At 35.5% G+C, this 12,955-nt stretch overlaps 1 protein-coding gene across 4 annotated transcripts in view; it reads left to right on the top strand.

Moving 5' to 3' along the window:
• The window catches only part of LOC131079155 (pentatricopeptide repeat-containing protein At3g12770), a 112,540-nt gene that overhangs the window by 91,175 nt on the left and 8,410 nt on the right, over positions 1-12,955 (top strand). For 2 of the 4 annotated variants that reach the window (XM_059212013.1, XM_058017057.2), the window contains one exon: positions 4,683-4,828. The gene's annotated coding sequence lies outside the window, so the exon portion shown is untranslated. Of the gene's footprint in view, positions 1-2,412; positions 2,763-4,682; positions 4,829-12,955 lie in introns of those variants that run through there. The other 2 variants (XR_009113939.2, XM_058017056.2) reach the window with 2 other exon arrangements.

The raw sequence follows: 12,955 nt of genomic DNA on the forward strand, positions 1-12,955 counted from the left end.
AGACAAGTAACAAGTCAATTTAGAAAAGGACTTGTAACTTTAAATAAGTCATAGTTAGTTATTGAATAAGTCATGGTGGTTGAGAGAATTTCTCAAGTTAGTTAGAATCCTCCCACCTTTTTCTCAAGACTCTTCTCCTATAAATACTTGAGGGGGTCTATTGTAATTTTGATCTTCTGGAAAGCAAGCAAAAACTCTACCAAATTTGTAGCAAAGAAGTCTTTTAGCTTTATGTGTAAATTGATGGATTGAAAGGAAGAGAAGAAAATTACTAAAGTATTGAGACTTTGTGCTATATTCTTGAGTTTATGTTCAATATTACCTTTCTTGCAAGTGTTTCTTAAAGGGCTTAATCAAATTTGATTTGTAGACTTTGTGCTGCAAGTATTGGACATTAATTTAGTTAAAGTAGAAGTTCTATTGAGAAAGTTGTAAGACTTTGTGCTTACACTCGTTCTTAAGAGAGATTAGAAGTAAATTTTATAATAAGAAATGGCTGTGAAACTTTGAGCTCACACTAGTTCTTGTTGTCTTGTGTAGAAAGAAATAAGTTATTTCAGACTTTGTGCTGTCATAATTTGTTTTTAATATCATTAGAATAGAAAAGGGTAGATAGGACTTCACATAGTCAAGATTTTGATCTTGATATTGTTGTCTCGTCTCAAAGGAAGTGACGGAAGTCTTTGAAATTTTAGGAAACTTCATTTCCTTTCTCTCATTTCATTTCAAACAGTTGTTACTGTTGTTTTATATTAAATTGCTATCACTTTTTTGTGAAGAGAAAAGGATATTGGCTTTCTTGAAAAAAGAAGAAAGATTGTTGTTCCATCCTACTTTAGTTTTAGTATTAGATAGATAGGGGGAGCCTTCCCTTAATTAGGAGAGTTTTACTTGTTGTCAATCAAGCCTGCACCCTTGCTAAAGCTGTGAACTTCAGCTACCTATTGAAACATGGGAACACTTCAAGGCTGCGGGTAACCTAAAACTGAAGTGGACCTCTAGAGCAAGCTGGTTCTTTCTAACTGGCATTCACCTAAACCTAACGATTTGTTGAGAAAAGAGGAGAACATAAAATGAAACTACTAACTAACAAGTGATACACCAAAATGGATACCAGAAAAATTGGACAAACTAATTAACACACGAAATAACCAGTAATAAAAGGAAACCTTGCACAAATCAGAAAATTCATAACCTCTGCATCAATACTTCATAAGAAGGATGTAAAAATAATCATCTCAACAGGAGAAAAGGTGTTTTCTCACAAACTAAGGTTACTCTTACAACTGGCACAACCTATGACCTGCAAATAATTAGAAAAACTCTTGCATAAAGGTGCTATCAGCAACACAATCACAAGGATGAAGATATCACTTGAAACTGCATTAGGACTAAGCACACAAAAACAAGAAATCTGAGAAGGCAAAATATGTATTATTGTCCAAAGGTGTTACAAAGCTTATCAAAACTGGTTACAAACTCCTTCCTTTTTGTAGAGAGAACTCAAAAAATTACAGTCTGCTAGAAGCAAAAGGTAAGAACCCTTGAAAAAGTGAAGTCCTGCTGTATATATGCTTTCAAAAAAGCAGATAATGAATACAAGAATCCACCTCTTGGGCGAGCAGAAACAAAAAACCCACTTGGAAAGACCTGAAACATGTCTGAAAGGGAGAAATTTGGGCCAAAAGTCAAGCCAACCCATACTGCAACCATAAAAGCTCTTAAAAGCACCATAAATGGCCCCAAAATATCACTAACAAGCCTGCAAGCCTTCATTAATGCAAAAAAAAATCTCCATTTTGACTTTATCAAATAAGAATGAAAAATAATCTTATAAAGTGATTTTTAAAATTTATTACTTAATTGAATATTTGTTTAATTTCCCTTTTAATATTTAAAGTCAAGACTTAATAAAATAAAGATAATAATGTTATTTATTTAAAGTGATTAAATAATGTAAATCACTTTAATAAGTAATATTATTATTTCTATTTACTAAATCAATAAATGTAATAAGAAAATATATTTAATAAAGTGTTTTACATTAATCACTTCAAATAAATATTTAACTTACTACATTTATTAATTTTGATGACTCTTAAATAGTAAAAATGGAATGAAACAAATATTCATTTAAGTAAATAGTTTATCAAAATACTTTAATGAATTATTTCTCATTTTATTAACCAAGCCTAAAACTCTAATGGACATATTAGACATATTTATTAAGAGATTATGTTAATATCACTTAATAAATATGAATATTACAAAATAATTATTAAGTGATATTAACATAATCACTTAATAAATATGTAAAGGGGAATAAAACCATCCCTTTAGGCACTTCACGGGGTTAATGAGAAGTGTGAGCAAAAATAAAAGCAAAGGCAAACAATACCTTAGGCCTTCGATGCATATTTAGGCAAAAAGGAAAACCTAAAATTCATTTCCTCTCCTCATGCGATATTTTCTTTCCTTGCTGCTATGGCATGAAGATAGGGTTTGATGGAAAAAAAGAAAGCATTCTGGTTTATTGCTGGCCGCCATGGGTTTTTTTTGAAGAAAACGCAAAATAGAAGGTGCATTCTTTGCAAAAACTGAGTGTGTGGAGTGTCGCCGCGAGAGTTATCTCCACCTTTGTTGATTCTGGGTAAACTGGGGCTGTCGAAATTTATCATTTCCTGAGCCTTCTTGCTGCTGGGTGTTAACTTTTGTGATTTCTGGGTTTTTGGAAGGAAAAATCAGACCTTCAGGTTATCACGGTAAGTAAGTAATACACTGTCATTGCTGATTTATGACCGAAAAATGCATGATATGTTGCCGTGATGATTCTAGTTTGATTCTGTAGCACAAATTTTCTTTTTCATATTAGCGGATTCTGAAAATCGATTCTATCAAAAGAAACCCTTTCTGAAAGTTATTTCTAAAAATAGCTTAACTCTCATGACTGGAAATGTGTTTCGATTTTCCTTTGCAAAAAAATTTGCTCCTTTCTGAAAGTGATTTTCCAAAAAAATCGTCCATAAAACTGAAAAGAATTAAGATTTTTCTGCACTAAAAGGTCTTTCTGAAAACCCCAAACTGGAACCACATAAAAGAACCTGCATGCCATAATGTGCAATCATACTCTGGCAAATTTGTTATGAGTTTAAAGTTGAAACCTTGCACTTTCTTTTTTCTTAGCAAAACTCAGAACCATGAATGAAAAAGATATATTTCTTGTGGCTGTATTTGATTTTCATTTGCATACTGCTCTTTAGCAACAAATTTGCTGCATTTACATGGATGCATATTTGCTATTTTATTCCGCCTGCAAATCATGGGTTTTTTCTTCTTTATCTGTATACTGCTATTGATAATCCTCGACATGGATCTATCTTTAGATCAACCTGTGCTTATACCCACCAATGGATGTTTCCAGATTTTACTTTATTTATTTAAAACCTAGAGCAGCATGTAGCATCTATTGATTATTAGATGAGGGTACCATTGTTTACATTGCAACCTGAAAAGGATGCATTTTCCTCATGAAAATCATTTACTGGAGGTGAAGGGCTTCTTAATTGCAGCCTGTTAATCTGCATTTCGTACTCAGATTATAAAGAGCTATCCATAACTCTCTCTTCCAACTGGCTCACTGCATTGTGTTTTCCTTCTAGCTCTATCTTTAAAGCTAAACAATCAGCTTCAAGCTTTGCAAGCTCCCCCCTTTGAAGCTCAACTCTTTCATGTAATTCATTCAAATCTGCAAGCTTTATTTCAAGACTGTGTGCATACTGAACTGCTATATTTGCTTGTGCATTCTTCATTTCTATGTCCTCCTGCAAATGTCCTAAGCGTTCTGAAAATTTCTTTACTTCCAGCTCCAATTTTCTGAAAATTTCATGAGCTTCAGTCAATTTATCCACCTTGGTTTTAGCGTCCTTGAGGGTTGACAACTCTTGAACTGTTCCATCAACAATGATGTTTGTAATTTATAATGTCTCCCTTTCATCTCTCAGCTTTCTTTTAGAAAAGTTTTGCTCTTTGCATGAGATCCTTTGCTAATAAATCATCTCGAAAGCATACTTAATGACTCCCCTCCTCAGTGTAAATATGGAACCTATTCACTATGAATTTTTTTTTGTGTGTCAACTCATAACTCATAGACTTGTTGCTTATTGATATTGTTGCGACACTACACTATCTTCACAAGGCTGAAGATTGCTACAAGTATCTTATATGACTATTGTAACTCACTATTTGTTAACAAATACTCCTCCATTTCTCATATAATTGTGATCAAAATGGCTCTTTGCTGCTATATAGCCTTGCATTACCCTATTCTCCACTAGTATGAATGGTGACAGTAGTGACCTTAAGCTTATATGACTACAAAAACCATGTGTGAGCTGTCCTCCTTTGTTCATTTGCTATCCTGTAGCACGCTGGGCTCAACCCTTGTGAGAGCCCATTTGAACCCACGCATTATGCATGAAAAGACACTTGTATCTACACATGAAACAAACACATTAGATAAAAATGGGCATATGATAAGTGTGTTTGATAGTTATTGCTTTCTTGGACATTTGTGACAAGCTAGCTGCCATGATGCATGTGAAGATCAGATTGTATGTTTATAGATGCGTGTACAAGTAGTGTTTGATGACCCGACATTGCTCTAACAGCAATCTCTCTTTCAGGTGCAGGCACGCGGAGCAATAGCTGGATGCAAGGCAAACGGGGAGACTAAAGATGATGCAGGGCAGCTCAAGCCAGACTCGTCATTCAGGCAATGACGAGTCACCCTTCATTACTTGTGCATTTTATTTTCATAGCACCTATAAATGTATCGTTTTTTTCATGTGCATTATAGCGATTAGTTTCACGGCTTGTGTGAGACATCATTCATTTATATTGTCAATAAAGATACTTTTTCTTTACTCTCTTCTCAAAATTAATTGCACTCTCTTGTATTATATGCATCTGGATGAATGCAATCTGATAATGTAACTCCTTTTGATTTCTCTAAGTGCACTTCGAATGCAATGTAGCAGCAATAACATGTACTTGCTCCATTTAGTAAAAACAATTATAACCTAGCCTATTTTCCAACTAGAAGTGAAAAATAGGTAACATTACTCACACACTTTGGTTGAAACCACAATTTTGTAGATTTCCCCAAGTGTACAAAATTTTCCACCAACAGTTTTTGGCGACTCTGCTGGGGACACGAACACATTCGAAAGCCTCATGTTGGGGACACGAACGCATTCGGAAGCCTCATGCTTTCGTTTGAGGTCTAGTGTCTTGCTGATTTTTCATAATATTATCACTTTGGTTTTTTAGATTTCTCTAAGCTGGAAGGTTTGCATGTTTATGTTTGTCGTAGGAAGGGTGAAAGTTCTCAAGAAATATCTCCTGCTGAACGAGCTAGATTCCATTTGCTCACTAGTACATCCTCCCTTTCACGAACCACAAGTCACCACCCGTCAAAGAAAAAGAAGTCTATCTAAAGTGAAATTTCTCCTTTCTTTTTCAAACCGTTGATATGTTCATCATCTTTTATGGCTAATCTTCCTCCACCTCCTCTTCCTGGTCCGTGGGGAGCAGCTTTTGGTCCTTTAGCCTTAACCCCACCTCTTCATCCACTTCCACAAGGTTCCCGGAAAAATCTTCCCAAGTTCTATGGAGATGAAAAGCAACATCCCAATGAGCATGTCTAATCTTTTTACATGGCATGTGTGGTGTTCTTGGAGTAGAACATCAAGATGTTGTTCGCTTGTTCATAGAAACTCTTCAAGGAATTGCAGCCGATTGATTTTTCAATCTCGCTGCTGGTTTGATTGTATCTTGGAACTTTTTAAGAGACAAGTTTGAAGAAGGATACCCACAAAGGCATGCGTGAATTCATTGCTAAGTTTAACAAATTAGCAAATAGAATTCCTACCAATTCTCAACCTACTCCTGAAAATCTTAAGTGCTTTTTCATCAATACTCAGTTGTCGGAGGTCAGTTTCTTCCTAAGGCGAGCATCTCCAACAGATTTAGCTATTGCTCAATCAATGGCTACTAAAATTGAGGACGATTTGATCCCAACTAGTAAAATCAAAAGGGATCCTAATTGGTCCAAAGAAGGTTTACATATGGAGATTTCATCTTATAGTTCTACAGACCCAATGGTGCAGAAATTAGCAAATGAACTCCTTGCTTTGAAGAAGCAAGTATCTCAAAATTTCTATCCTACACCGTACAAGGATATCCCAAGACAGATATCACCTAAACACCTGATATAGAAGATTCATGTGAGATAGAGTATCACCCAACCATGTGATATAAAAGATTCATCATTTTATTATGACAAGATATCACCTAAACACGTGATATCAATATTGCCTAAACACGCAATACTAAGGATAAACATATGAGGATGGTTAAATTCTCATCTTATCCAGATTGTGATATGTGCACAAACATTTTATACAAATGTTTTATCACAATACCATCATGGCACATCCATGACATACCAGAGATCCAACATGATAACTGGTTTGAGAATCATAAGATCGTCACCTTATGATGTCTGCATACAAGTGTTCATAATCTGAGAGATCGTCACCTCTTAGATATAAACACAGGGGGTCAAACCCAAAATGTCCCAACATGACAAAAGAAGTTTACACATTAAACATCTTATTAGAGCAGATTACCTTTCTATCATACCTAAACCTTTTCTGAAGTGATCAACCTTCACTCTGGAAAGTGGTTTGGTCAGAATATCTACAGTCTGATCTCCTGTGCTAACATATTCCAATTTGATCACATTTTTGTCTACCATGTCTCGCACATAATGGTATGGGATCTCAATATGTTTGGATCTATCATGGAACACTGGATTCACTGAAAGTTTTATGCAGCTTTGATTGTCGCAATGGATGATAGTAGGTTTCATAGGTTCACCAAACAATCCCACAAGTAACTTTCTAAGCCACACTGCTTCTCGGGCAGCCATGGAGGCTGCAATGTATTAGGCCTCGGTGGAACTTTGCGCTACAGAAGACTGCTTTCTGCTGATCCAAGATATCATGGTTGATCCCAAACTGAAGCAGCACCCAAAGGTGCTTTTCCGGTCAGTCACACTTCCAGCCCAATCTGAATCTGTGAATCCGTGTAGATTAAGATCAACTTTCCCATACTTGAGACCAAGATTTAAGGTGCCTTGTAAATATCTCATAATGTGTTTTACTCCAACCAGGTGTATCTCCTTTGGCTCACACATAAACTGACTCAAAGCATTTACCAGAGAGCTAGAGACAGAATTAACAAAGTACTTCAAATCTCTCTTTCCCCAGCAAAGTCGCCAAAAAACTGTTGGTTGAAAATTTTGTACACTCGTAAAAGCAAACAAAATTGTGGCTTCAACCACAGTGTGTGAGTACGAAACTCTCCTAATTAAGGGAAGGCTCCCCCTATCTATCTAAAACTGAAATAAAAACAGGATGGGACAGCAGTCTTCCTTCTTTCTTCAAGGAAGCCTATATCCTTTTCTCTGCTTAGAAAAGTGATAGCAAGAAAATGTATGATAATGGTAACAACTTCAAATGAAAACAAGAGAAAGGAAATGAAGTTTCTTGAAAACTCAAAGACTCTCGTCACTTCCTTCAGGATGGGACAGCAATATCAAGCTCAAAGACTTGACTATTGGAAGTCCTATCTATCCTTTGCTATACTAAATTTTACAACGAATAAAAGACAACAACTCAAAGACTGGAATAATCTATTCTTTCAACACAAAGACAAGAACTAATGCAAGCTCAAAGACTTGCTGCTATTTCTTATGAAACAATAATTTTTCCTCAAGAATAGATGCAAGCTCAAAGACTTGCTGCTCCTTCTAGAGATTTTCCTATTTTAATTTTTCTTCTCTACTTGCAGCTCAAAGACTTCAAATCAGATTAGACTAAGCTCCTTTAGAAACACTTTGCATGGAAGAAATAAAAAGATTCAAACTCAAACATGTAGCTCAAAGACTCAAAACTTGAGTAACCCTTCTTTATTATTCTTCAAAACTTTCAATTCACATACATAAAGCTCAAAGACTTCTTGCTGTAAATTTGGCAGAATTTTTGCTTGCTTTCCAAAAGATAAAAATTACAATAGACCCCTCAAGTATTTATAGAAGAGGAGCCTTGAGAAAAAGGTGGGAGGATCCCAACTAACTTGAGAAAATCTCTCAACCACCTAGACTTATTCAAAAGATAATTAAGACTTAAATAACTAACTAAGACTTATTCCAACTACAGTCCTAATCGGACACATCTTGTAGTTGCCTTACATGTAATTACAAAAGTGCAAGTAATGTGTAACTTGCGTTTTACAAAAATACTTTTACATGTAACTTGTCAAAACAAAATTACAAATGCATAACTAAAACTATTCCATGTGTCTAAAGACACGACTCTAACTACATCATCCTTTGTCTGTGATGATCTTCATGTCGCTTCAGAATGCTAGAACTTGAAGTATTCCGGATTGGTAAAGACATCTTGAAGCGGAACGGGAACTTGCATCCTTGTCTTCTTGCTTGGGGGTAGTACTAGCTTTTCAAAAGGGAACGGACTGCCTTCCTCTTTTCATGTTATGACCATCTTTGTCTTGAGAGCATTTTATGCTCTCAACCATGAATTGTTGTTGTATTTCTTCTTTGTATCACCCTTCATTCTTGAAATTTGCTTGCAAAATAAGGCCCATGCCTTAATCCATTGATTTGGTAGATCGTGTGTGCAAACCGAACTGACAAGGGAAGAGAGAAATTGATGCAAAAATGGGCTCACAAGTGAATTTCAGGTTTTGGAAGTTGCATTACGTGTGTGGGGAAAACAAGAGCATTAACTTGCAATTGCGGGGAACAAACATGCAACTTCATATGTGTAATGGGTAACTACAAGTTTGCACTTGTAATTGGACCTTTAGAAGTCATTTTCAAGTGTTTTTTGAGTGCATTTTGGACCAATTTCGGGTTCTGGATGGCTGACTACAGGTAGACTTTAAATGGGGAAAATGAATGAAGGTGTGAATTGAGTGGATGAAATGGTATGTACGGATGAGGGAATTGGAAGCGGATAGGTAAAAATGAATTTCAAGAAGATCACTTGCAACTTTGCCAATGCAAAAATGGGAAGAACTTTCAACTTGCAACCCGGATTTCAAAACCCGAAATTGGGAAGAACTTGATTTTTTCATCATTGAAGCTGGATTTTTGGACTAAAGAAGGTTAAGTCTTTATCCAAAAAGGGAAGAACATCAATTTTTCTCTTACTTGCAATCGGGTTTCTAAAACCCGAATACAAGTAAAGAAGGAGAAATCCAAAGGGGAAGAACAACTTTACTTTACAAATTTCTTTTTAAAATGGGGAATTTCCTCTCATAAACCCATTTTTCGGGGGAAGAACCAACATATTTGAAAACAAGAAAAATGAAACAAGAAGAAAAGATGATTAATCTTTGAAAGAAAGAAGGAGAACTCTTAAAAAGAAATTAATTGCATTCCAAAACCCTAGCCACGTTTTTGAAAAAATGCCCAAAACTGAAAAAACGTGGCAGCAAATGCATGAGAAATGGCATGGAAAATGGCCAAGACTCTTTCTAACCTCAACGCCTTAACATACCAAGCCAAAACGATTCATAAGAATTCTGATTCGTGGCATCTTTAATGAAGAAAAACGTGGTTTTTTGGCAAAAACGTGTTAGCTGTTATAAACCTAAAAACCTGCAAATTTAACCTCCATGTGGCATGAAAGGTGTCTAAAAATGCATGGAAATAGGAAGGAATCCTAAACGCCTTCCTCCTCCAACAAATTCTCCACAAAAATTTGCTAAAAAATCTTCAAAAAAACGTTTTTTCTTGCAAATCGTGTTTTTTGGAACAAATAGCAAGTTTAAAATGCATGAAACAATGAAAATCGGGTTTTTTGTAGGATATAACAAGTTTAAAATTTCACTTTTTCAACATGTAAGGCAAAATCGGGATTTTTTGACCAAATAGCAAGTTTAAAATGTCAAAAATGCACTTTATAACCAAAATCGGGTTTTTGGAAATAAAGTGCAAGTTTAAATTGTCACTTTTTCATCAACAAGGCAAAATCGGATTTTAAAAATGCAATTACAAGTTTAAAATCCTCAAAAATGCACTTTATGAGCAAAATCAAGTTTTTTGGAGAGCTATGCAAGTTTAAAATCACTTGTAAAGGGGAAATAAAATCCCTACAAGAAGTTAGAATTGCTTGCACACATGTCATGGGGGTTTAAAATCCCTATTACATGTAAAAACCATTAAAGTAGGGGTTTTTGGAGAGAACTACAAGTTTACTTGTAACTTAACCAAAAAAATCCCTATTTTAACTAAAAAAGACCAAAAGACAATAAAAATAATACAAACAATAAAAGGGAAATTTAAAACAAATTACAAGTTTTCATTTTTTAATAAAGTGCACATGTAATAAGCTAAAAATTTCCCTACAGAGACCAAAACAATGGAAATCATTAAACTTGTAATTCAAGAAAAATTCTCCACCTGCAGTCAGGATTTTAAAACCCGATTAAAAGAAAGACATAGCAAACGAACCCAGAATTCGACGAAATTCGAAACGTAGTTCGAGGATGGACTGAGGATTAAACCAGTCCAAGGATTAGTCAAAATTTTGTCTCGGGAAGTGTGCCATAGAGTAATTTTTTTCATTTTTTCACAATGATCTTGCTTTAACTTGGGTAGACCTGTGACAAGGTTTCCCATTGAAGATAAAGCCCTAAAATTCAGATGGCCTAATCTTCTATGCCAAACTTCATTTGCATTAGTGGCTTCATGGATTAGGGCTAGGTTGGGTTCCGTGCACAGCTCATACAAATAGCCTCGTCTCTGTCCAATGGTCTTTGCCTTTTTGATTGAAGAGTTCTTTGGCCAAGCCAATACTCTGTTGTCCATGAATGTCACTCTATATCCGTTATCTTCCAGTGCCGATATAGAGACTAGATTCCTTTTGATGTCGAGGACATATAGTACTCCTTCGAGCTGCAAGGATATGCCTGTCTTCAATTTGATGGTGCAGGTTCCTATTCCTCTGACTGGATGTGTGGAGTCATCTCCGATGGTTACGTCTTCATCACTCTCCTCTATCATGGAGTCAAGTACTTCTTTGAACCCTGTGATGTGGCTGGATGAACCACTGTCAATCACCCATGAGTTGATCTTGTTAGAAGCTTGGCTTGTGAGTGCTGAGTAGAAACATATTTTCCGGAGTCATCTTCCCCTTTAGTCTTTCCTACTTTGGCAAATGTAGCATGTTTCTTGGTTCTTTCCAGGCACTTTGCAACATAGTGTCCAAACTGATCACATCTGTAACATTGAATGTGAGATAAGTCCTTCTTTGAAGTATTCTTACCTTGACGACCTTTTCTCTTTCTAAACTTGTTCTCCTTTAAGATCATCTGAATTCTGAATTTCCAAGCTGAAAAGTCATCGCCACCTCCGAGTCTGTCTTCGGAACTGATAGCACTGGCCATTGGAGAAATGTGATGTAGTATATAATCTTGTTCTTAAATTTGTTTCACGAAATTGAATAGCCTCAAGTTCGATCAACCTGGCTCTGATACCATGTAAATGTTATTGCAATTTCCAATTTAATAAACAAGTTATATGTTTGACGGTGTATTTCAAGTTTTGGTATTATGACTATGACAATAATATTTTTCTTTCGTTTGTTGCAGGTATGGAGGATGAACATGTATCGATTTCAATGTCATCTCCTTTATTTTGAATGATGCATAAATAGCCAACCAAGATGTCACTTGGTCGTGACTCTTACAACCATCAACCGATCCATAATGATATAACTAATTGGTGCTAGTGTAAATGATAACAGATCTATAAACATACCCGATAATGAATCGGTATCATTGTTAATGGTAACAGATCTATAAACATACCCGATAATAAATCGGTATCATTGTTAATGGTAACAGATCTATAAACATACCCGATAATGAATCGGTGTCAAAGCAAATAATAATGGATCAATATAAACACACCGATAATGAATCGGTTTAAAGTAAACAATAACAATAACTGTTAGCATTATATGCTATCAGGTTAATACCCCGATAGTATATTAATGTCGATTCATATATGAATCGACATTAATATGTATCGGGTTACTAGCCCAATAGCATTTAGATTGACGCTTAACATAGTTAAGTAGGTCGTCAATCTAATCCATCATTATCCAATATCAATATCATAATTATGATCAATGTTATAGTCTGATAAACATAAAGCATGAATGAGTAAGCTAATAACAGAATAGAGGAGATTAATGATTTAGGAGAGTCTTATCTTCCAGAAGCTACTAATGCATTAATAGTTAAAATCATTTGTTTCTTTGTTTGATAGAGCCGATAGAAACACTAAGAATGTTTTCAATAAGGCATTGGGGGGCCAAGTTTCTTGACAAAGTTGACAGATGAGATCGATAAAGATCACCGACGTGTGAGCAAGGGGGGATCTTGAAGTATGAATGTTCATGTTAGTTTGAAGATTATTAATGCTGATTATAACAATCTTTCATTTTCACAGGAGGATATTGATAAATTCTTAACACAAACAATGATAATGGAAATTAGTTTCCTCAAAGATATGATAAGGGATAATTGATCATAGGGGAGCCAAAAAGAAGGGCATCGTCTGTAGGAGAGTGAATGATTTGATCGCAAAATGACTCTGATGGCGTGTCCGATGAAGAACGTGTTGCAGGACCAAAGGCGAAGCACAACGATGATGAGGAGCAATTCAACTAGAAGGGACATACAACCACAGCGCAAAAGGACCAAAATGATGTCATTCCAAATCTCTGGAAGGCAACAAAACACACAGAATGCTACAGGACATACAAAATCAGAAATGCACAACTGGAAATAACAAAAA

The sequence above is a fragment of the Cryptomeria japonica genome, chromosome 10, assembly GCF_030272615.1.
Source record: "Cryptomeria japonica chromosome 10, Sugi_1.0, whole genome shotgun sequence".
Taxonomy (NCBI): Eukaryota; Viridiplantae; Streptophyta; class Pinopsida; order Cupressales; family Cupressaceae; genus Cryptomeria; species Cryptomeria japonica.